Raw genomic sequence first — 23,216 nt, 5'->3', positions numbered from 1 at the left:
AGCAGTGTTGTCAGCAAGGAGGATAAAACAGACTCTTACATTGATGATGGGAGTGTAAAGCAGTGAGGGTACTGGAAAAGCACTCTGGCAGTCCTCAAAAAGTTAAAAAAAGAATTAGTAAATGACACATAAAATACACTTACAGGTATATAGCCAAAAGAATTTAGTGGGGACTCAAGTAGATACTTGTACAATATTTACAACAATGTGCAAAGAAAAATATGGAAACATAAAATGTGAAAACACTTTTATTCAACATCCTCAAAAAGCCTGAAGGACAGTGGCACCTCTCACTGGTGCTTCTGTGATCTCACCCATCAAGTTGTTCCCTGAACTCAAGGATCTTTAAAAGCATCTTCTCCGAACCACAGATGTCCTATAATCACTAAAATCTGCAGAGGTAACCCACATTTGTTTGAAACTGCTCAGAGAGGTCATGATGGATACACCAATTCACACAAAGAAGCAGGAGAAGCCGTAATTTTGATGTGAGTACCTTTGGAAGCTAGTGGTTCCAATTCTTTCATAAGCCTTTCCTCTCGCCCAGAAAAGAGAGTGGTGCCCCCAGACAGTACAATCTCTGCAAAAACATTCTCTGGATGTCAGTGTCACAGTTCATGATGCTGCTGGAGGCTATTTTTGAGAGTCCCGGGCTGTGGATTCCCAGCTGGTTGGGGCAAAAAGAACTTTGGGCACTTCGTACAGTTGGTCCCCAATGTGGATGATGTTCCCATCTGGCAGTTTGTATTCTCTCAGGATGTCTCCGACCTCTTGCATAGCTTTTTATGTGACTCTAAGGCGATGTTGCACAGCTTCCCTTTGATGTTATTTACCAAAGCCTTGCAGAGTATGCAAGGAAAAGTATACCCACTAGCAAAGAGGAGCCAGGTGAGGTGCTCTATGATGTCCCTCCCTGCCACAAAGAGCTTGGTGACTGCACGAGGCAGCGAGTAACTCTCATAGATGTGGACAGTGCAAGTGACCCCATCTCCACTATCTACCATCAGGCCTGTAACACAGGCAGAGGCAGAGTGCTGCCACTGCATGGTTAGACAAGTAGAAAGCAGGGACACTGAAGTTCTCAAACATCATTTCTGTAAGCTTTTCTCAAATTTCTCTAGGGGTCTAAGAGGGCTCAGTCATGAGTATAGGCTGTTGACTGGGATTTTTTCTGAGCTCTCACTCAAAGAGATGTTTCCAGAGTTTCTCCATGTCATCGCATCCTGGTACCAGCCCACACTCATTGGGGTAGTGCAGATATAAGTTCTCCTACTTGTACAAGGGTTCTTGCCCCCTGAAGTACCTCTTCTGGTTGGGTCTTGCTGAAGGCATGTTGCATTTAGGATGTCCCAAGATGGAGTTGTTGACATGGTGGCGTCCAATCTCTCTAGACAGGCCGGCTTTGCAGAGTCTTGAACCATTGTTAAAAATTAGAGCTGGCACATCTAATACATGTGGATTAAACATGTCTGTAGCATGTTCTTCTGGACTTCCCCAAAATAAAGAAAGAACACTTAGGTTAATTTATGAGAAAACCGACACCTTTGTAAGTTTTAAGGCCACAGGGTTCCAAAATTCTCAAGTTGTCACTCAGGCAGAGCTAGCTGGAAGCCTCCAATCCACCAAAATACCCCATCCTCAATCCCTGAGTCTTGTCTCCTTTCTATAGACCCAGGATCTGCTGAAACGATTTCAGGGATGATTGCCCTCTGTGTAACAATCCAGACAAGGCCACAATTGTCCTTGGTGAGCATGAGAGGGCAGGGGTCTTTGAGCAACTAGTACTTCCTAATTTGTCATATAGGAAACCAAGGAAGGCAAACCATACCTATAGAGAGCTTTGATAAGTCTGTGACTCCAAAGAAGAGGCCTCTAGTTATAGAACAAAGTGAAGCTGCCAGTCCATAGGTTTGTCCCAGAGTCCTTCTCTTTCTGCTCTGCTGAACTGCTTGTTGTGGAATGACAAAAATACATTGCATTTTGAAGGAGAAAAACTAAGCACTAGATACAGGTGAATTTCTGATTTGAGATACCTGCAACTCAGTTCCAGCAGGCACTTAGAATGTACATTTTTAAAAACAATTTGATTGAGATAATTTTACATAACAACCAATTTACCCCTTTGCAATTATATAACTCAATGTTTTCTAGCGTATTTGCTAATATCTGCACATTACAAAAGTAAATCAAAATATTTTTATCACTAAAAAGAAACCCCATATTCTTTAGCTATCACCCTCTCTTCAAACCATCCTCCAGATCCTTAAATGACCACTAATGTATTTTCCATTTCTATGTATTTACCAGTTCTTCATATTTCTTACAGTTCAATGATAAAATATATGGTATTTTGTGACTGGCTTCATTCGCTTTACATAACGTTTTCAAGGTTCGTTCAATGTTCGCATATAACACATTTTGTTTATCCATCTATCAGTTGATAGACATTTGGATTTCTTTCACTATTTGACTACTATAAAATATGCTGCTTGAAACAATCTTATATATATTTGTGTGTGAATTTATATCTTCATTTCTTCCGGTTATATATCTAAAAGTGGAAAAGCTGAGTCATATATGGTAACTCTGAGTATAATTATTTCTGGAATTTTTAGTCTTTTTCTCAGTGTCTGAGACATTTAAGTTCCTAACAGCAGAGTTGGTGAGGTTCTCCACATGCTTGCCAATGCTAATTAATACATTTTTTATTCTAGGGTGAGGTTCTCCACATGTTTGCCAATGCTAATTAATACATTTTTGATTCTAGGCATCATAGTAGGTGTGAAGTGGCATCTCATTATGGTTTAGACTTACATTTCATTGATGACTAGTGAAAAAGGAAATACAAATCAAAACCACAATGATATTACTTCACAATCACTAAGATGGCTGTTATAGAACAACAGGAAATATCGAGTGTTATTGAGGATGTGGAGAAATTGGAGACCTCATTTATTGCTGGTGGTAATATAAAATGGTTCAGTCACTGCATATCTTATTCATTTTCTGCTGATATAACAAATATCACAGACCAGGTAATTTTAAAAAAATGTTTATTTGGCTCACAATTCTAGAGGCTGGGCAGGCTAAAAGCATAGCGCCAGTACCTAGTGAGGGTCACCACATAGTGGAAGGCATAGGGAGAGAAAAAATGGGGACACTATTAATCCTTTTGTCAAGAGCCCAATCTGGCAATAACAAACCGATTTCCATGATAATAGCATTAATCTACTCATGAGGGCTTTACCCTCATAACCAAGTCCTCTCTTAAAGGTCCCCATCTTAATACCATCAAAATGGCAATTAAATTTCAACATGAGTTTTGGAGAGGACATTCAAAACATAGTGCTGTCGAAAGAGTATTTTGGCAGGCCCTTAAGAAGTTAAACATAGAATTGGTATTTGACTTAATGATTCCACTCCTAGGTATATACCCACAAAATGAAAAGAAGTTACTCAAACTAATAATATTTTACAAATATTAATTAACAGCCCTATTGACAATAGCCAACAGATGGAAACACAAATGTCCATTAATGGATGAATGGATGAACAAACTGTAATATATTTATATATATATGAATAATAAGCCATAAATATAGTTTACACAGAACTTCTGAAAGATGGATAAACCTTGAAAATGCTAACAGAAACCACACACAAAACGTTACATATTGTATGATTCCATGAAATATTCAGAATAAGAGTCTGTACTCACAGAAATATAAAGCTAATTGGTGTTTGCCAGGTTCTGTCAGCAGAGGGGATTAGCATGTGATACGGTTTGGCTCTGTGTCCCAACCCAAATCTTATCTCAAATTGTAATCCTCATGTGTCGAGGAAGGGATCTGATTGGAGGTGATTGGATCATGGGGGCATTTTCCCTCATGCTGTTTTTATGATATTGAGGAAGGCATCAGGATATCTGATGGAAAAAAAAGTGACAATTTCTACTGCACTCTGTTTTCTGCTGGCTTGTGAAGAGGTGCCTGCTTCCATTTTTCCTTCCACCATAATTTTAAGTTTCCCGAGACCTCCCCAGCCATGTGGAACTGTGAGCCAATTAAACCTCTTTTCCTTATAAAATTACCCAGACACAGGTAGTATCTTTATATCAGTGTGAAAAATTACCCAGACACAGGTAGTATCTTTATATCAGTGTGAAAACAGACTAATACAGAAAACTGGTACTGGGATAGTGGGATACTGATATAAAGATAACCTGAAAATGTGGAAGTGACTTTGGGCTTGGTAATGAACAGCAGTTGGAACAGTTTGGAGTGCTCAGTAAAAGATAAGATGGTTTTGGAAAGTTTGGAACTTCCTAGAGACTTGCTGAATGGCTTTGACCAAAATGCTGATAGAGAAATAGACAATGAAGTCCAGGTTGAGGTGGTCTCAGATGAAGATGATAAATATATTGAGAACTGGAGCAAAGGTCACTCTCACTGTGCTTTAGCAAAGAGACTGATGGCATTTTACTCCTGCTCTAGAGATATGTGAAACTTTGAACTTGAGAGAGATGATTTAGAGTATCTGGCAGAAGAAATTTCTGAGCAGCAAAGCATTCAAGAGGTGACCTGGCTTATTCTAACAGCATTCAGTAATATGCATTCACAAAGAGATGGTTTGGAATGGGAACTTATGTTTAAAAGGGAAGCAGAGCATAAAGGTTTCAAAAATTTGCAGACTGACCATGCGGTAGAAAAAGAAAATCCATTTTCGGGGGATGAATTCAAGCTGGCTGCAGAAATTTGCATAATTAACAAGGAGCCGAATTTTAATAACCAAGACAATGAGGAAAATGTCTCCAGGGCATGTCAGAGATCTTCATGGCAGCCCCTCCCATCACAGGCCCAGAGGCCGAGGAGGGAAAAATGGTTTTGTGTGCCAGGCCCAGGCCCTTGTTACTCTGTGTAGCCCAGGGACATGGTGTCCTGCATCCTAGCTGCTCCAGCTTCAGCCATGGCTAAAAGGGGCAAAGGTACAACTTGGCTCATTGCTTCATAGTGTGCAAGCCCCAAGCCTTGGCAGCTTCAACATGGTGTTGGTGGGCCTGCAGGTGCACAGAAGACAAAGCTGAGCTTTGGGAACCTTCACCTAGATTTCAGAGGATATATGGAAACTCCTGGATATCCAGGCAGAAGTCTGCTGTAGGGGTGGAGCCCTCATGGAGAACTTCTGCTAGGGCAGTATGGAAGGGTAATGTGAGGTTAGAGCCCCCAAACAGATTCCCCACTGTGACACTGCGTAGTTGAGCTGTGAGAAGAGGGCCACCATCCTCTGGACCCCAGAAAGGTACATCCACTGACAGCTTGCACAACAAGCATGGAAAAGACACAGGCATTTAATGCTAGTCCATTAAAGCAGTTAAAGAGACTGTTCCTGCAGAGCCACAGGGGTGAACCTGCCCAAGGCAATAGGACTCCACACCTTGCATCAGAATGACCTGGATGTTAGACATGGAGTCAAAGGAGATTTTGGAGCTTTAAGGTTTAATGAGTACCCTGCTGGGTTTTGAACTTGCATAGGGACTGCGACCCCTTAGTTTTGGTCAATTTCTCACATTTGGAATGAAAACATTTACTTAATGCCTGTACCCCTATTCTATCTTTGAAGTAACTAACATGGTTTTCATTTGTTTGTTTGTTTTTACAGGCTCTCAAGTAAAAAGGACTTGTTCTCTCAAATGAAACTTTGGATTTGGACATTTGAGTTAATCCTGGAAAGAGTTAAGACTTTGGGGGACTATTGAGAAGGCATGATTGGTTTTAAAATGTGGAAAGAACATGAGATCGGGAGGGACCAGGGGTAGAATGATATAGTTTGGCTCTGGGTCCCCACCCAAATCTCATCTCAAATTATAACCCCATATGTTGAGGAAGGGAGCTGGTGGAAGGTTATCCGATTGGGGGGTGGTTTCCCTCATGCTGTTTTCATGAGATCTGATGGTAAAAAGTGACAGTTTTCCCTGCACTCTCTCTCTCTCCTGCTGCCTTGTGAAGAAGGTGCCTGCTTCCACTTTGCCTTCTGCTGTAATAGTAAGTTTCCTGAGGCCTCCCCAGCCATGCAGAAATGTGAGTCAATTAAACGTCTTCTGTTTATAAATTACCCAGTCTCAGGTTATCACTTTATATCACTGTGAAAAAGGGCTAATACAGCAAGTGAGGGCTTAATGTTAGTGCAATTTTCTTTAAGGGAGAAAAATATTTTGTAACTAGATATAGGAGAAGGTTGCACAATATTTTGCACCTTCATTAAAAATTAGCATGAAGCTGTTTACTAAAATGAACCATATATTAAGATATAAAACAGGTGGAAAGTAGTTACCAAAATCTGAAATCATATAGAGAATGTTCTCTGACATTTAATTTGGAATTCAATATCAAAATATATATTCAATATCAAAATATAGAGACAAAATAGGGGTTAAAAAAACCCAAAAGAACAATTAGAAAATATTTTCACATGTATAGTGAAAACATAACATACACAATTTTTTTGAGATGCAGTAACAATAGAGCTTAAAAGGAAATATATAAATGCTAAATTATTATTTTATAAAACATAAAGATTATAAGTAAATATAAACTTCTATTTAACGATGCTTGAGAAAGAAGAAATTTAATGTTCATAGTTGGAACGAAATAGTGAAGGAATGAGCTAAACAAATAAAACAGGAAATAAATAATTGGGACAAATATAAAGACAAACAATTGTTCTCTGAAAATGTTAATAAAATTATAAACATCTAGCAAAACTGATAATGACATGAGAGAGAAGATACAAACCACCAATGTCAGGAATGAAAAAGGTTACTTCATTGCAATTCCTATGAACATTAAATGTAATAACAAAGGCATATAAACAAAACAGTGATGAAGTAGCACTATATACCTGTAAGAATGGCAAAGATCTAAAGCACAGAGAACACAAAATTCTAGTGAGAAAATAGAGCAACAGAAATATTCATTCACTGCAGATGGGAATGCAGATGGTACAGCCACTTTAGAAGACACTGGCAATTTCTTACAAAACTAAATGTATTCTTACCATAGGATCCAGCAGTCCCTCTGCTTGTTATTTTTTCCATATGATTTGAAACTTATGCCCATCCAAAAACTTTCATACAAATTTATAATTGCTAAAACTTGGAAGCAACCAAGATGTCCTTCAATAGTTGAATGGATAAATAAATAAATTGTGGTAATCAGACAATGAGATGTTATTCAGAGGAAAAAAATGGGCTGTCAAGCTATGAAAAGACATAAAACAAACAAGTGCATAACAATAAGTGAAAGAAGCCAATCTAAAAATGTATGTACTGTATGATTCCAACTATATGGCATTCTAGAAAAGGCAAAACTATGGAGATATTAACAAGTCATCTATTGACAAGGGTTTTGGTGGGGAAGAAGGGATAAATAGGTGGAGCACAGGGTTTTTTTTAAAAACAGTACAAGTATTCTGTATGATATTGTAATGGTGGTTACATATCATCATACATTTGTCAAAATGCATAGAATATACAAGACCAAGATTGAACTCTAATGTGTACTAGAAACTTTGGTTGATAATGATATGGTATTGCTGGTTCATTGAGTGTGAGAAATGTATCACAGTTATATGGAACTTCAAAGGGACAGGTAATGTATTGCTGGGAAAGGAGTATATAGGTATTCTCTGCACTTTCTTCACAAGTTTGCTTGAAACCTAGACTATTTTTAAAATATAGATTGTTAATTTATGCACACACACACACACACACACACACACAAAACAACTACAGTGTCCAACATCAGAAGTGACTTGAATGGAGGTCTAGCCATCCAAAGGAGCATTGGACAGATAGGAAAAATCACATGGCAGATAAATAGTATTTGAAGTTTGTTGTTTGATGTGTTTAACAAAACAATTTGTTATAAAATTAATTGTATATAATAAGGTCATTTTTGTTTTAAAAAATAAAATATTTATAAAAAGTAATAAAGGAATAGTATACTTTTTAGTTCAATTTTGATTTTAATTGACAATAATAGCATATATTTATGAGGTACAATGTGATGTTATATACATATGTGTGTACTTTGTGCAATAATTAAATTGGGCTAATTAACATACCTATCACCTCATATAGCTATCATTTCTTTGTTGTGAGAACATTTAAAATGTACTATTTTCGCAATTTTGAAATACACAATACATCATTATTATTAACTATAGTTCCCATGCTGTGTAATAGATCACTAGAGCTTATTCTTCCTGTCTAAATGAAATTTTGGAAAATGATATACACGGTTTTTGCCAATTAATCTAACAACTAGGTTGAAGTAAAAAAAAATTCTTACAAAAACTAAATATAGTACAATTATCTCAAAAATAAATATCCTAAATACTTTATATTTATTAACATAAATTAAGTTTATATTCACATCCCTTCCCACAAAGACAACTCAACTCCAGATCCAGGCAGTTTCACTCTGAATTGTATTAAGCAATGTACAAAAAGAAATAGTATTTATTTTACACATACTCTGTGAATATATATAGACAGGAAACCTTCTCAATATATTTTAGGAAGGAAACAACTCTGACGCCATAAGCTGAGAAAGAAATTACGAAAAATGAAAATTACAACCTAATGTCTATCATAACATAGAGGCATAAAGTCCTCAATATGATAACAGACATCTATAATGGACAGGTTAGACAGAGTGGTATGTAACCACAGTTTTTTACTTCTTTTTGGCATGATAAAGCTATAGGAATAATATCTATCATTTTCCCACTGCAAACAACTGGAAAAATGACAATGCATTTTAAATAAAAGTTTTCAAACTTTAATTAATTGGTAGTGATGCCAGGAATCCCTGTGAAAACAGAAACAAATAAAGATAGTCCTATGACTGTCCAGTTTCCTACCTGTAGTGAATTTCCTGGCCACAGAGAAGAGAGGGAAAGTTCAGTTTGACCCCAATAGTCTTGATGACTTGAGCAGAGAGAATTTGGAGTTGAGAGGGCACAGGATGTCTACAATTCATGGAGAAAAACACTGGATTGATCAGAGCTGCATGATGAGAAAGTTCAGAGGATCTGCACAAGGGTCTGGATGAGTACTGATCTAGACACGTATGTATGATGAATGTAGAAGATTAAAAAACATCACTGGCAGTTTCTGGGAAAATAACACTCATATTCATCTTAGTAAATTAAAAATACATATAGTGCAATGTCATCCACATATTGTAGGTACTTGACATTTGGTGAATAAATAGATAAGCCAAATAATAATTATAATAAAAAGGTGGAAATTTAACTAGTCCACTCATTGTAGACTTAGGATGCTATCTTATATAGTTTTAATAATTGTACCAAGAATGTGTTTTATATTTCATCACACCATAAACCTCTTATTAAATATGCACTGATGGTGATTTTTAAGAAGTTGAAGGGAACATCTAAAGATTCATTTGATCTCATAGAAGGGTAAAAATGCAGTACAGCTAAATATTTTGGTGGTTTGTATTCACAGAGCTTTGCTGCAGAAATAACAACAAAAGATAAACCAACAGTGTATAAAATAATTACTCTTAAAGGAATGAGTCCCTTGGGTAGCCAAGTTCTGTACTGCAAAGGTTTGAAAATGTCAATTGTATCTCTACTTCAGCTTCCTCAACAGTCTGAGAACAGACAAATGTGATCACATTGAAGATGAGCTTAGCTGTCCTGAGAAAATGTTATATGAAGGCAAGTTATTTTGGCAAGTAATTCTTTTTCTTTAGAATAGAAACTTTCAAAAATCATTATGAATGCTAAATAGATAACCAAATATTATAAATATATTCATTCAAATGCATCCAGAATAACTGTCATTTTCCCTTGATCTAGAAACTTTTCATGTAGTAAAGAAGGTAGAATACGGAGTAAAACAACTTCTAACCCCACTTAACTTTTTCAATCTTTATGTTTATTTCTGGGACAGTGATTTACTAAGAATCTAGTATTGTTTTTTCTTTCCTACAATTATCAATACCTCCTAAAATGGTGAGATAAATTAAATTATACTTTGGTTGAGCATCATTCTTTTCTTTGAATTTGTAGGTACAAAGTAACTGCACTTCATGTGAAAATTACTATTTCCCTAGGAATTATCTTTGTATTTAACTTTCTTCATGCAGTTTTTCATAAATGCCATTTAAATAGAGACTTAGTAAAGTGAATGCATAGGATGAGATAACATTTGCAGTTTGTCCACACTTCTGTGTTACTCCCTTTTGTTGAATTCAAACATTAATATTGAATTAATCTAATGTAATTGTGTACCCCCTAACTGAATACTACACGTAAAACACAATTCACCAGAAATATGTAGTGTGTGGCAACAAAATTTCATGTATTAATGTAGTGTCTTACCCTCCTAATGTGTATGTCCTTAGAAATATAAAAAGGACAAAGGCATCAACATCAGATAAACTATAATAAGTAAAAAAGAGAAAGAAAAATAATTTTATTTGAAGATATATCACTTATTTATTATTCAAATAAGATACCTATTTTCTAAAAGAATATTGACTGTGTACTATGAAAGTATAATCACAAGGGATTTACAGTTCAACCAATGTGATTATTTACCTAGAATTTAATATTGTTTTTCTTTGATCTTAAAGAGTCAATATTAATTCTGATTATAAAATGCAAAATCAAGCCATTCACAGCATTTAGCATCCAACACGTGATGAGAAGACATTGAATTGCATTCATAAAAGAAACCTCTTTTTGAGCTAACCAGTATTTCCGTTTCAGTTTTCGATTCTTATGTGTTGTATAAATGATATCTCAGACTACATGGCAAATCCTGTCTTAAAAGCAGTAGATTTAGCAACAACCACACAATAGGATATAAAATAATAAATTAGTATAAAATGATACTGAAATAAAGCTTAATATTGTACAGAGACATAGCAAGTCTACCTTTCCTACTTTCTAAGATCCAAATCTTCAGAACCATTTAATAAAATGTTAGTAAAATGTACCTTTGCATCTGCAAAAGATGTTTCATAACCAACAACTGTCATAGGCTTTGGACCAAGGAATGATGCTGGTAAGAATGATAAAATAGCCTCTACTAATATTATTTTTATGCTTCAATCTGTTTGGCAAAGTTGTCTTTAAGTCTTTTTTTATATTTTCTCTTATGACTTATTTTTCATGTTACTGCAGATCAAACTTTAAAAATTGCAAGAAGAGATTCTTACTGTTGCATAGAAATACAGTTTCTTTCTGTATACTGATTCTGCATCCACAAATTTTGCTAAATTCTCATGTCACCTATAATCATTTGCCTATAGATTATTTTATTTCTCAGCATATCACTATCATCTGTGGCTAATTGAAATTCTATGCTTAGTTTCTGTTTGTTATAGCTTTCTATTTATTAGCTTACAGCACAATGATAAAGAGGGGTGATAACACAAGACACCTTTGTTTCTTTACTGAAATTAAAATGAATACCTTCAGTTTCATTCCATTTAAGTATGATGGTTTCTATACAGAATTTTTTAATGTTACCCATTATTAGGATTAAAAAATCATCTTCCACTTTTTAATTTTGTTACAAGTTTTTTATAATGAATGAATGCTGAATTTTATCACATACTATTTAACAGTGTTTAATACCATCAAATTTAATGTGATTTTTTTCTATTATTTATTAACTTGTTGAAAAACATTGATTGAAGTGTAAATTTTAAAACAATCTACATTTCTGATATAAACCTGATGAGGACATAATGTGTTATAGGGTTTGAATATTTTTGTTTTGAGTTTTAAAATATTTTGTTAATGATTTTCTCATGTATATTCATAAAAGAGAGATGCTTGTAATTTTTTTGTTGTTGAACTCCACTTATCAGGATTTGATATCAGCTTTATACATGCAGACTTTATAATGTAAGTTGTGGAGTGTTTTCTCATTATACATTCTGGAATAGATTTATAAAACAGACTTAATTATTTCTTTTTTGTTAAACCTTTCTGTTATAATGGCTGGGCCTAGGGACTTTTGGAGAAAAAGAATTCCATTTTATTAAACCGATTTGAGTATAATTGACACACAATAAGTGAACATAGTTAAATACAAAGCTTGAAAAGTTTTACCTATGTATATACCCACAAGACCATATACAAACATAATGAACATATCTATCAATCCCAAAAGTTTGTTCATGACTCATTATAATCCTTCCCTTCTGCACTTCTTCCCTTACTCAGGCAACCTCTGATATGCTTTCTGTCAATACATATTACCTTGTATTTTGTGAAGTTTTACATATATGTAATTATACAATATGTACTAATTTTTATGAAATTTATTTTGCTCACAATTATATTGAGGTCTAACCATGTTGTTACATGTATCAAAAGTTGAATGTATTTTTATTACTGAGTAGTGTTCTATTATGGTCGTACCACTGTTTATCTATTCACCTGATGATGGACATTTACATTGTTTACAAGTTTGGCTATTAAAAATAAGCTTTCTGTTGATATTCTTGTAAACATTTGATGTGGATATACACTTTAATTTATTTTGTGCAAACATTTAAGAGCAAAATTAGTGGACCATAGTTAGGTGTATAATTGCTTAAAAAAAAAAAACTGTCAAATTAGTTTCTATAGTGGTTGTGCCATTTTACATTCCAACCAGGAGAGTATGAGAATTCTAGTGCTCCACATACTTACAATAATTGATGGCTAGTTCTTTTAATTTTAGCGGTTCTAATACATATGAAATTTTATCTCATCAATTTTTTAATTGCATATCCATAATTAATAATGATGTTGATCATCTTTTCATGTGTTTATTTGCCATCAGTATATTTTTTATTAAATGCTCTTAAACCTGTTTATTTACTGAGTTGTTTTCTTATTAGTGAATTTTGATATTTCTTTATACAATACAGAAATAAGTATTTTATCATATATTTGAGTTGAAAATATCTTCTTTCAGTCTATAGCTTATCTTTTCAATTTTTTATGATGTTCTTCATAGAGCAAAGGTTTAAAGTTTTAATGAAATTCAACTTATCAATTTGTGTAATGGATCATGCTTTTGGTGTCACATATAACAGATCTTTGCTTAACTCAAGATCATAAAGATTTCTTGTGTTTTCTTCTTTAAGTTTTATAGTTTAGGTTTCAAGTTTCAGTCTGTGAGCAATTTTTATTTTTGTTTAGGGTGTAAAGAAGTATAGATCAATATTTCTTTCTTGTATAAGGATATAGATATATAAGTGTTTCAGCACTGTTTGTTGAAAAGGCTATTCTTTCCCTATTAAATCTCGTCAGTCACTTTTATACAAACCAATTGACATTTATGTGTGGGATTATTGATAAATTCTATTCAGTTCCACTGCGCTACTTTCGTGCCATTATGGATAAGTCAAATTGTCTTGATACTGCAGTTGTATAATGAAAATCAAAACAGTATTTCAATATTGATTTGACTTCATTATTTCTCAGTCATCGTCAAAATATCTACATTATTCCGTGAAACTCTTCCTAGGGAAGAAAAAAGTTGAAAATATTTGTGTTGTTAATTCCAGATACTTTTGAAAAGATTAATCAACTCTTCAATAGAGAACATCAAACAGTTTATACCCCAAGACTATTTGAAACATTTGCTTCAAATCCTTGCTTTGCTGTATCAACTAATCCTAAACTATTCTGTCTTGATCTTAACCTGATCCAAAATAAATCACCATGTTGAAAGTCAAGCTTCAAACCACCAGATTTCAAAATCCCAATAAGCACTCTATCCTAACAAGTAAAAACTTAAACAAATTGAAATTAACACTTCTGAAATTCATCAGAAAAGTGAGGTCATAGGGTAAACTGCCACTTCAAAATTAGAGAGACAGAAAAGCAAATACAGAAAATTACAATTTACAAGAACAAAACCCACAAGTATAAAATTATATGGGAACTAGTGCCAGGATGTGATAACCTAAGCTATAACTGATAAAATACTGGAGGCTCAGTGTGGACAACACCAGTAGTATTTCAGTCACCCAAATTAGGTGGCCTTCACATATTTATGAGATTTGAGTGAGTCTCATGAGATCTGATGGTATTATGAGTGTCTGGCATTTCCCCTGCTTGCACTCACTCCATTCTGTCAACCTGTGAAGGTGCCTGTTTCTTCTTTGCCTTCCATCATGATTGTAAGTTTCCTGAGACCTTCCCAGCAGCACAGGACAATGAATTAATTAAACTTCTTTCCTTTATAAATTAGCCAGCATGAGAATGGGCTAATACAATTGTTTACTTATATTATTTATGGAAACTCTGATAGTCATTATTGAAAGTTATTTTCCTGTTAGCCATTTATATAGCCTATGAATTTCAAGTGTTTATGTAAGTAAGAAACTTAAGGGTAAATATATGGGTATTTTACCAATAACTCAGGATTAAGCTTTTTAAATTAAACCAACAATATTAAATGTCTCTTTATCAAAAATTACAGAAGCAAAAATAATTCCATTTTGAGCTGAGTTTATAATTTTAAATCCTTATGCCAAATTTTGACACCTTAAAATATTTGATAGGGATAAATATGAAATTACTTGATCAATAAATGCAAACAAAATGTATGCTGACATATCTCAAGAAATGTCTAATATTGTTTTACCAGTAACTTTAAAGAAAGGTTATTCATTTATTAAATATTTTACTTAAGTCATGTGAACTTGTAAAGCATCTGAGTATATTATTTAATTAATGAGTACTCTTAAATTTTAAGCCAATTGAGTACCTTGGGGTCAGTAATACATTACAAATACACGTACATACTCATACACACACTCATAAACACAAAGATGCTATAACTTTTACTTTAGAACTTTAGTCATGAAATATTAATACAAATGGATTTGTTTGCAAAAATAAAAGTGAAATGAAATAATTGTGTCTAAACAGTGATTTTTAGCTCAGTAGAAACATAACAGCAGATGTAAATCAAGCCAAAAAAAGAGAGAGATAGAGATCTTAGGACTTCTATAGCTGCAAGTTGACATTTGGGCTCTGAATTTTGATGTAATTTGCTCATCAGTTTAAAATGTGCATAAAATACTTTAATATGTAAACCTGCTGCAGTACTAGGAAAGCTGACATGCCCTCAAAATTTTAATCTTACACAAACACTTGCTAGTAGAGGTGCCATAAAAACAATGGGGTGCCAAAAGGAGGTCATTCTACTTGTCTTTCCTCATTCTTAGACAATTTTTCCCATCTTTTTTCACTTAAAATGAGGAACTGTGCTGTGGCCTAGGGTTTAGCATAGTGGATCAAAATGTGCTAATTGTGGGCAGGACTCGACAGTGTGTCATCACTGAATTGTTTCTCCTCCTTAATATGACTCAGTTTCTCTCTCTGGAGGTCTATTACCCATGAGAGGGCTTAAAATGCAGAGTGACAAGCTACTAGCATTTTCTGGAGAAGCCCTTTTAAACTAATTTTGTTGGGGGATCCTGTAGGGTCATTGGACATTGCAGATGTTCCACAAACCAGACACTCCCACTCGGCAATAGGTCACCCAGGGGAAACTTTTGACTGGGAGGATTAAAATGCCCTTTATCTTCAGAACTGAGGAAACACAGTCTCTCATTTATCTATGAACATGACAGTTCAGTTTCTCATGCAAATGTGCAGACAAGCCAATTGAGCTTAATTTTTGGAGAAAAAGCAACGGGAAAGACTCTGTAGAATGAATGTCTAGACTGGAATTAGGGTTCCAAACAACAACTTTCTAGGGTAAAAATAAAACAACTAAGACCACTTTCTGTAAACTGTCCTCAGCCACACCCAAATTTGTTGTTCTCATCCACCATTACACATGTCAAACTCAAATCCTCTCACAGTACAAGGTAATCTCTGGTACCCCCAAAAGTCAGAGTCAGGTAATGCAATACAAGAAAGCAGAGCTTTAGGCCTAAGGAGAATCTGCCCATGACTCTTGACCATGACCTCAACAAAAAACACAACACCCTCAAAAGTGTGAGTAGCACTTTTGTTTTGAGTTCTTTAAAGGGTATGAGTCATTAGAAGCCTTCTCTAGATTTTTCTTGATGCCAAAGGTGACAAAGGAGGAAGGATGAATAGGGTAGAAGAAAAGTAAAAGGAAGAAAATCGTTTGTCTAAGGAATTAAGTGAACATAGAAACTAAACACATCATTCTTTGTTTTTTTGTTTGTTTCTTTTTCTTTTTTTCTTTTTGCAGCTCAAGGTATTGTAGTCAATTCATAGGCCTCGTTCCCCATAATTTGAAATTCCAAGTCATTTAGACTTGGTCAAATCTGATAGGAGAAAGACCAAAATAACAACAACAATAAAAAATATAATTGCTGAGAGCTCTAATGGTAAGAAGAAATTAAGACCTGCTGGTTGTCACTGCTAACTTTTAGTCATTATGGAGAGTTTCCAATATCAGAAAAAAACAAAAAGCCCAATTTAGCTACTTACCTAGGAATGGAACCCCAGGTCAAGACTATTTTCTATCATCTTAGAATCAGGAAAACAAAAACAAAAACAAAAACTTGAACTAGCCATCACTGTTGGAAATCAGCTGAAACTTCAGAAAGCAGTTGCCTGTCCTCCATCATTTGGAAGCAGAAAAATTTACCTTACTCGTTGGAAGCAAGTAAAATAAACAGGAATAACATGAACATCAATAAAATAAACAGCAAAATAAACTTTAAATTTCACACAAATTTTGGGAAATCGGCGATTCTCTTGAAGGGGGGCAGCTCACAGACCTCAGCAAATTGTCCTATTGGTTTGAGTCATAAAAATATCTTGAGCTGGGGTACCAAGCAGATATCCCAGCTAGAAAAACCAGGCATGAGATAGCAATAAAGAGTATCCAAATTAGAAAAGAGGAAGTGATTCTATCTTTTTACCAATGATATGATTGTATACCTAGAACACTCTAAAGACTCCTCTAAAAGACTTTTAGATTTGATAAATGAATTCAGTTAAGTTTCAGGTTACTAAATTTATGCACATAAATCAGTAGTCAGTAGCACTGCTAAACACCAGCAATGACTAAGTTGAGAATTGAACAAAAAACTTAATCCCTTTTGCAATAGCTACAAAAAAATAAATAAAACATCTAGAAATATATTAACCAAGGGAGAGAAAGAGTTCTACAAGGAAAGCTACAAAATGCTGATGAAAGAAATCATAGATGATGCAAACAAAAGGAAATACATCCTATGCTCATGAATTGGAAGAATCAATATTATTTAAATGGCAACACTGCCCCAAACAATCTATAGAGTCAATGCAATTTCTATCAAAATACCAATATTATTCTTCACAGAACTTGAAGAAACACTCCTAAGACTCATGTGGAAAAAAAAATGAGGTCAAATAGTCAAAGCAATCCTAAGGAAAAAAATCTGGAGGCATCACATTACTCAAATTCACATTATACTACAAGGCTATAGGAATCAAAACAGCATGGTACTGGTATAAAAGTATATACATAGACCAATATAACAGAATATAGAATTCGGAAATAAAGCCAAACACTTACAATCAACTTATCTTTGGCAAAGCATACAAAAACATAAATTGAGGAAATGGCATACTATTCAATAAATGGTGCTGGGTAAACTGGATAGCCATATGTAAAAAATTAAAACAGGATCCCTATCTCTCACCATATACAAAAATTAACTCAAGATGGATTAAAGACTTAAATCTAAGACCTGAAACCATAACAATTCAGAAGAAAACTTAGGTAAAACTCTTTGGGCCATTATCCTAGGCAATAGATTTATGACTAAAGACCCCAAAAGCAAATGCAACAAAAATGAAAATAAATAAATAGGACCTAATTAAACTAAAAATCTTATGCACTGCAAAATAAATATTCATCAGTGTAAACAGGCCACTAAATCGTAGACAATATTTGCACACTATGCATCTAACAAAGGACTAACATCCAGACTCTACAAGGAACTTAAAAAATCAGGAAGGAAAAAACAAATAATTCCATCAAAAAGTGGAAAAATAACAGTAGACATTTCTCAAAAGAAGATATACAAGTCATCAAATATTTGAAAAAAACTCAACATCACTAATTATCAGATAAATGTAAATTAAAACCTCAATGAGAGGCTGCCTTACCCCAGCCAAAATGGCCATTATTAAAAAGCAAAACAAAAACAAAAACAATAATAGACGTTTGTGTGGATATGGTGAAAAGGGAATGCATATACACTGCTAGTGGGAGTGAAGATTAGTACAACCTCTATGGAAAACACTATGGAGATTTCTCAAAGAACTAAAAATAGACCTATGATTCAATCCAGCAGTCCCACTACTGAGTAACCAAATGTAATGAACTCATGATATCAAAAGGACATCTACACATATATGGTTATCACAACACAATTCACAATTGCAAAGATATATAACCAACATAAGTGCCAAGAAATGAATAAATGGAAAAAGAAAATGTGGTATATATATGAAATGGAATACGACTCAGTCATAAATAAGAAAATATAATGTCTTTTGCAGCAACTGATATGGAACTGGAGACTACTCTTCTAGGGTAACAGCTTGGGAATGAAGAACAAAGTACTGCATGCTCTCACTTATAAGTGGGAGCTAAACGATAGGCATATATGGTGGTATAATGGACATTGGAGACTCAGATGCAGGGAGAGTAGAAATGGGTTAAGGGATAAAAAGCTACAAATTGAGTATAATGTACATTACTCAGGTGATGAGTGCACCAAAAATTTCAGACTTCACCACTATACAAGGTATCCATGTAGCCAAAAACCACTTGCAGTCCCAAAGGTTGGAAATTTTAAAATATATAAATTCAGAGTTCCCTAGCTGACAATTTTTTATGGCAGGAAACAAGTAATCAAAGGACTGATAATCTTATTTTAAAATAGTAAAGAAAAACTTAAAAACTGGAGGAAAAAAAAATGTATAATACAACTATATCTCCCGTCTGACTGTGTACTTATATGTGTTCTGTGTTTGTGTTTTGTGTTTAATGATTATATAAATGAGCTCTAATTAATTGGCTTAAAGAAAAATAAGTGCTTAAACAAAATATTGTGTCAAAAATAAAAACTTTATTGCCTTTTAATTCACATGACTTTAGTAAGTAATCTTTGGTAAATAAGGACAGTTTTAACGATTATTGATAAACTAAAATAAAAATGTCTTCAAACTTTAGGCATTTGGTCTAAAGTAGTCAGGTCAGATACCGTCTTTACTAGACAGTTTAGAATCACAAACTGTTTCTATGACTTTTGATAATTGTTTGACTTGCCTGCCTCAAAGCCGTTAGATTTTAGGTAAGGCCTGGAAACATTTGTAGTTAGCCATAGACTTTAAATATGCTAGAAAGAGTCCGACATTGTGTGTGGTTCTGTCCTGTAGCCGAGACTGTGCACCTGATGTATAATCAAAATTGCTTACACTAGAAATATAAACTATGTGTTTTTGATTAAAAGGCACAAGAATGTGTTTTTTGAAAAGAAAAAGTTATTTTGTTTAATTGAGAGAATTTAAGGATTGTTTTTCTTTAAATGGAAGAAAACTGAAGGTTTAAGTGAATTGTGGAAGGTTTATGAAAGATTAAGTTTATAGCACTTCTGTGTGTGAGCAATTTGGCTAAAATTAAAAAAGGTGTTATTTACTTTCTGCATAAATTAAACATTAAAATAAATATATGCTGATACATGGCCAGAATCTGGGCTCATGTGTCAGAATAACAGGGTTTTATTAGGCATTGATCTGCTCTGCAAAAAAAAAATTGTAAAGCATTATAAAATGTTTATTAAAATCTTACCTTATGGTCAAATTAAAATTAGATAGTTTCATATATGAGATTTTATTTAAAATTAGGCTTAACTTCAATAATACACTAGAGCAAAGATAAAATTTGGTTTTCTCCTTTTGAACAAGATTTACCTATAGTACTGAGAGATGATAAATAATATTTGTTTAAGCTACAGGAAAAAGAGGGGAGAGAAAAGAGACAGATTCAGTTGTTCTCATACTGTCTTTATTGGGTCTTGTTGTTTGAAAAGCTGAATCTCTCCTTTATTATTGAGTAAAGATGTTTACATTTTTGAATTTTCTTAGTTATTTTGTCTAAATAAATGACATAGCGATTGAGATTCTAGTTTGCAATGTAAAGTGTTTTAAATACTTGATAAACTTTCTAAAGTCAAATTTTAAATTAAGCCTTTTAGGACCTGATGAACCTTCTTAGATATTAGGTCCCCCTGACATCCAAAAGACATATTTGGCATACTAAAACCATACGGAACTGGAAGGAGGCAAAGATGGCTGACTACATGCAGCCAGGAGGAACATCTCCCACTGAGGGATCAAGACATTGGAAAGACTAGCACACTTCTAGCAGATCTTCAGAGGTAAAGCATTGAGAATGGATGGAGAGAAGACACAGATGCTGGGCTGAAAGGCAAAAAACCTGAGAACACTGCACAGGGCTACCATGCACCAGTACTTGTTCCTGGCCCTTACCAACTCCTAGGGAAGGGCTGAGTTGAACAGGCAAAAAGCAACCCACTTACGCCACCGGCCTCTGGAATCCCGGCAGAAGGAGACCCCCTCGATCAACACAGACACTTGAGCTGGCAGGAAGAGCTGCTTAGAGAAGTGGTAGGGGCAGAACTTCAGCCAGTACAAAGCCCAGATGGTTTGATGTGGGAGCGTTGGTCATGGAGCACAGTCAGGGACACCCATTCTGCTAGGCTCCACTTGCTCTCCTAGGAGACTTTATCCATAGGGGAACTGTCAGACCTGAACTCTGCAGGGTGGTCTTGCCCATGAGACAGGGCCAATTTGACCTGAGCAGGCCTTGGTCTGCTGGCCTTCCCTGGAGGCCCAGTCAGGCTGCACCTGCTTGTAGTGCAACCCCCAGGTACCTCCTGGGTGTCCACATCACAGCACTTATGCTGGCAGATTGTACCTGACTGGCAGAGTGCTCTAGCTGAGTGGTCTCCACAGACACACAGCAGCCTGACTACACCCTCCCTCTACTGAGGTCTCCCCCATGCCACTTTGCCTGCACACATTAGCCCATAGCAATCTCCCACATCACTTTGCCTGCATGTGTGTGCAAGTGTGGACCTTGACTTCTCTTCCCCACTAGGGTATGTGTGCACATGCACCCTACTGTGTCATTGCTGCCAGCATGAGTGCAACCTGCTCCCCTCTCCATTGCACTACCATTGTCCTTCACACATTGGTGGGCAGAAACCCACCAGCCCCACTCCTACCAGTACCATCCCCCAAGTCCCCACCAGTGTCCTGCCCCATGCCTACACTGCTGCTGGAACAAAACTAGGCACAAAGAAAAGAAAGACCTCCCCTGATCTGAGAGGTAACTGCTGGCCACATGAATGCTCAGAGGGTGAACATAGTCCTGTGCCCATGAATGCCCCACTCCCGTGCTAAGACTATCTACAACACAAATGCATGCACAGTTGCCAGTGGGGGTGGGGATACCCCACTGCCCTAAGCCAGGCTACCACTTCTGCTGCTGTGATTGCCCTCATGGAGGCCAGCACCTTGGCACCCACTTGCATCCTGCTGCAGCTGATGAGTGTGCACCACATCTGCAGCTGACACATGCAAATGAGGAGAGATCCCCTGGCACCACCCATTACAGTATTGTGAACAGTGGTCAGGGGGCACCTTAGATCTTTCAGTGCAGCAGATTTCTAACTTAAAGGAGCCAGAGAACAACCAGAGACTGGTATCTGTCCTCCATAGTTAGAGCATGTACTGCAGGTGTCCAGAGCTGAGCCTTGGCCCCCTATAATCTTCCAGAAATGAAGCTAGTTGACCGAACTCACCCTATACCACAATCAAACCTGCAAGGTCATCAAACGGGATAAAAGAAAAAAAGTCTAAAGGTCAGCAACTTCAAAGACTGAAAAAACACCAGTCCACAAAGATTAGAAAGAAGCCAGCACAAAAACTCTAACGACTCAAAAAACCAGATGTCTTCCTTCCTTCAAATGATCACACCAGTTCTACATCAAGGATTCTTAATCAGGTTGAGATGGCTGAAATGACAGAAATATAATTCAGAATATAAATAGAAATGAAAATCATCAACATTCAGGAGAATGTTAAAACTCAATCTAAGGAAGCTAAGAATCACAATAAAATGATACAGGAGCTGACAGACAAAATAGTACAGAAAAGAATGTAAACAACATGATAGAGCTCAAAAACACGCTACAAGAATTTTATAGTGCAACTGAAAATATTAAGAGCAGAACAGACCAAGCCTAGGAAAGAATCTCAGAGCTTTAAGACTGGCTTTCTGAAATAAGACAGACAAGAGTAAAGAAAAATAAATGAAAAGGAACAAACAAAATATCCAATAAATATAGGCTTATGTAAGGAGACCAAATCTATGACTTGGTGGCATCCCTGAAAAAGATGGGGAGAATGGAAGAAACTTGGAAAATGTATTTCAGGATATCATCCGTAAGAACTTCCCCAACTTAGGTAGAGAGACCAACATTTAAATTCAAAGAAATGCAGAGAACCGCCATAAGATACTTCACAAAACAATCATTCCCAAGGCACATGATCATCAGGTTCTCCAAGGTGAAAATGAAAAAATATATATATTAAAGACAGCTAGAGGGAAAGGACAGATCACCTACAAAGGAAAGCCCAATCAGCTAACAGCAGTCCTCTCAGCAAAAACTCTAAAAGCCAGAAGAGTTTGAGTACCTATATTTCACATTCTTAAAGAAATGAATTTTCAACCAAGAAATTCATATCTTGCAAAACTAAACTTTTGAAGCAAAAAAGAAATAAGATCTTTTCAGACAAGGAAATGCTGAGGGAATTTGTCACCACCAGACCTGCACTATAAAAGCTCCTAAAAGAAGCACTCAATATGTAAAGGGAAGACCATTACTAGCCACTACAGAAACACATTTAACTGCACAGACCAGTGACACTATAAAGCAACCACAAATATAATTCTGCAAAATAACCACTTAACAACAAAATGACAGGATCAAATCCACATATATCAATACTTAATTTGAAAGTAAATGGGCGAAATGCCCCAACTAAAAGGTACAGAGTGGAAAACTGGATAAACAAGCAAGACTTAATGGCATGCTGTC

The 23,216-nt window shown here is 35.4% G+C and overlaps 1 pseudogene; it reads right to left on the bottom strand.

The window, feature by feature from the left end:
- Nucleotides 1-345: 345 nt before the first annotated feature.
- Nucleotides 346-1,467, bottom strand: LOC103232524 (actin-related protein T1-like; annotated as a pseudogene).
- Nucleotides 1,468-23,216: the final 21,749 nt, after the last annotated feature.

Source organism: Chlorocebus sabaeus, chromosome X, assembly GCF_047675955.1.
Source record: "Chlorocebus sabaeus isolate Y175 chromosome X, mChlSab1.0.hap1, whole genome shotgun sequence".
Taxonomy (NCBI): domain Eukaryota; kingdom Metazoa; phylum Chordata; class Mammalia; order Primates; family Cercopithecidae; genus Chlorocebus; species Chlorocebus sabaeus.
The sequence above is the reverse complement of the archived record's forward strand: the minus strand, read 5'-3'. Positions and strand labels throughout refer to the sequence as shown.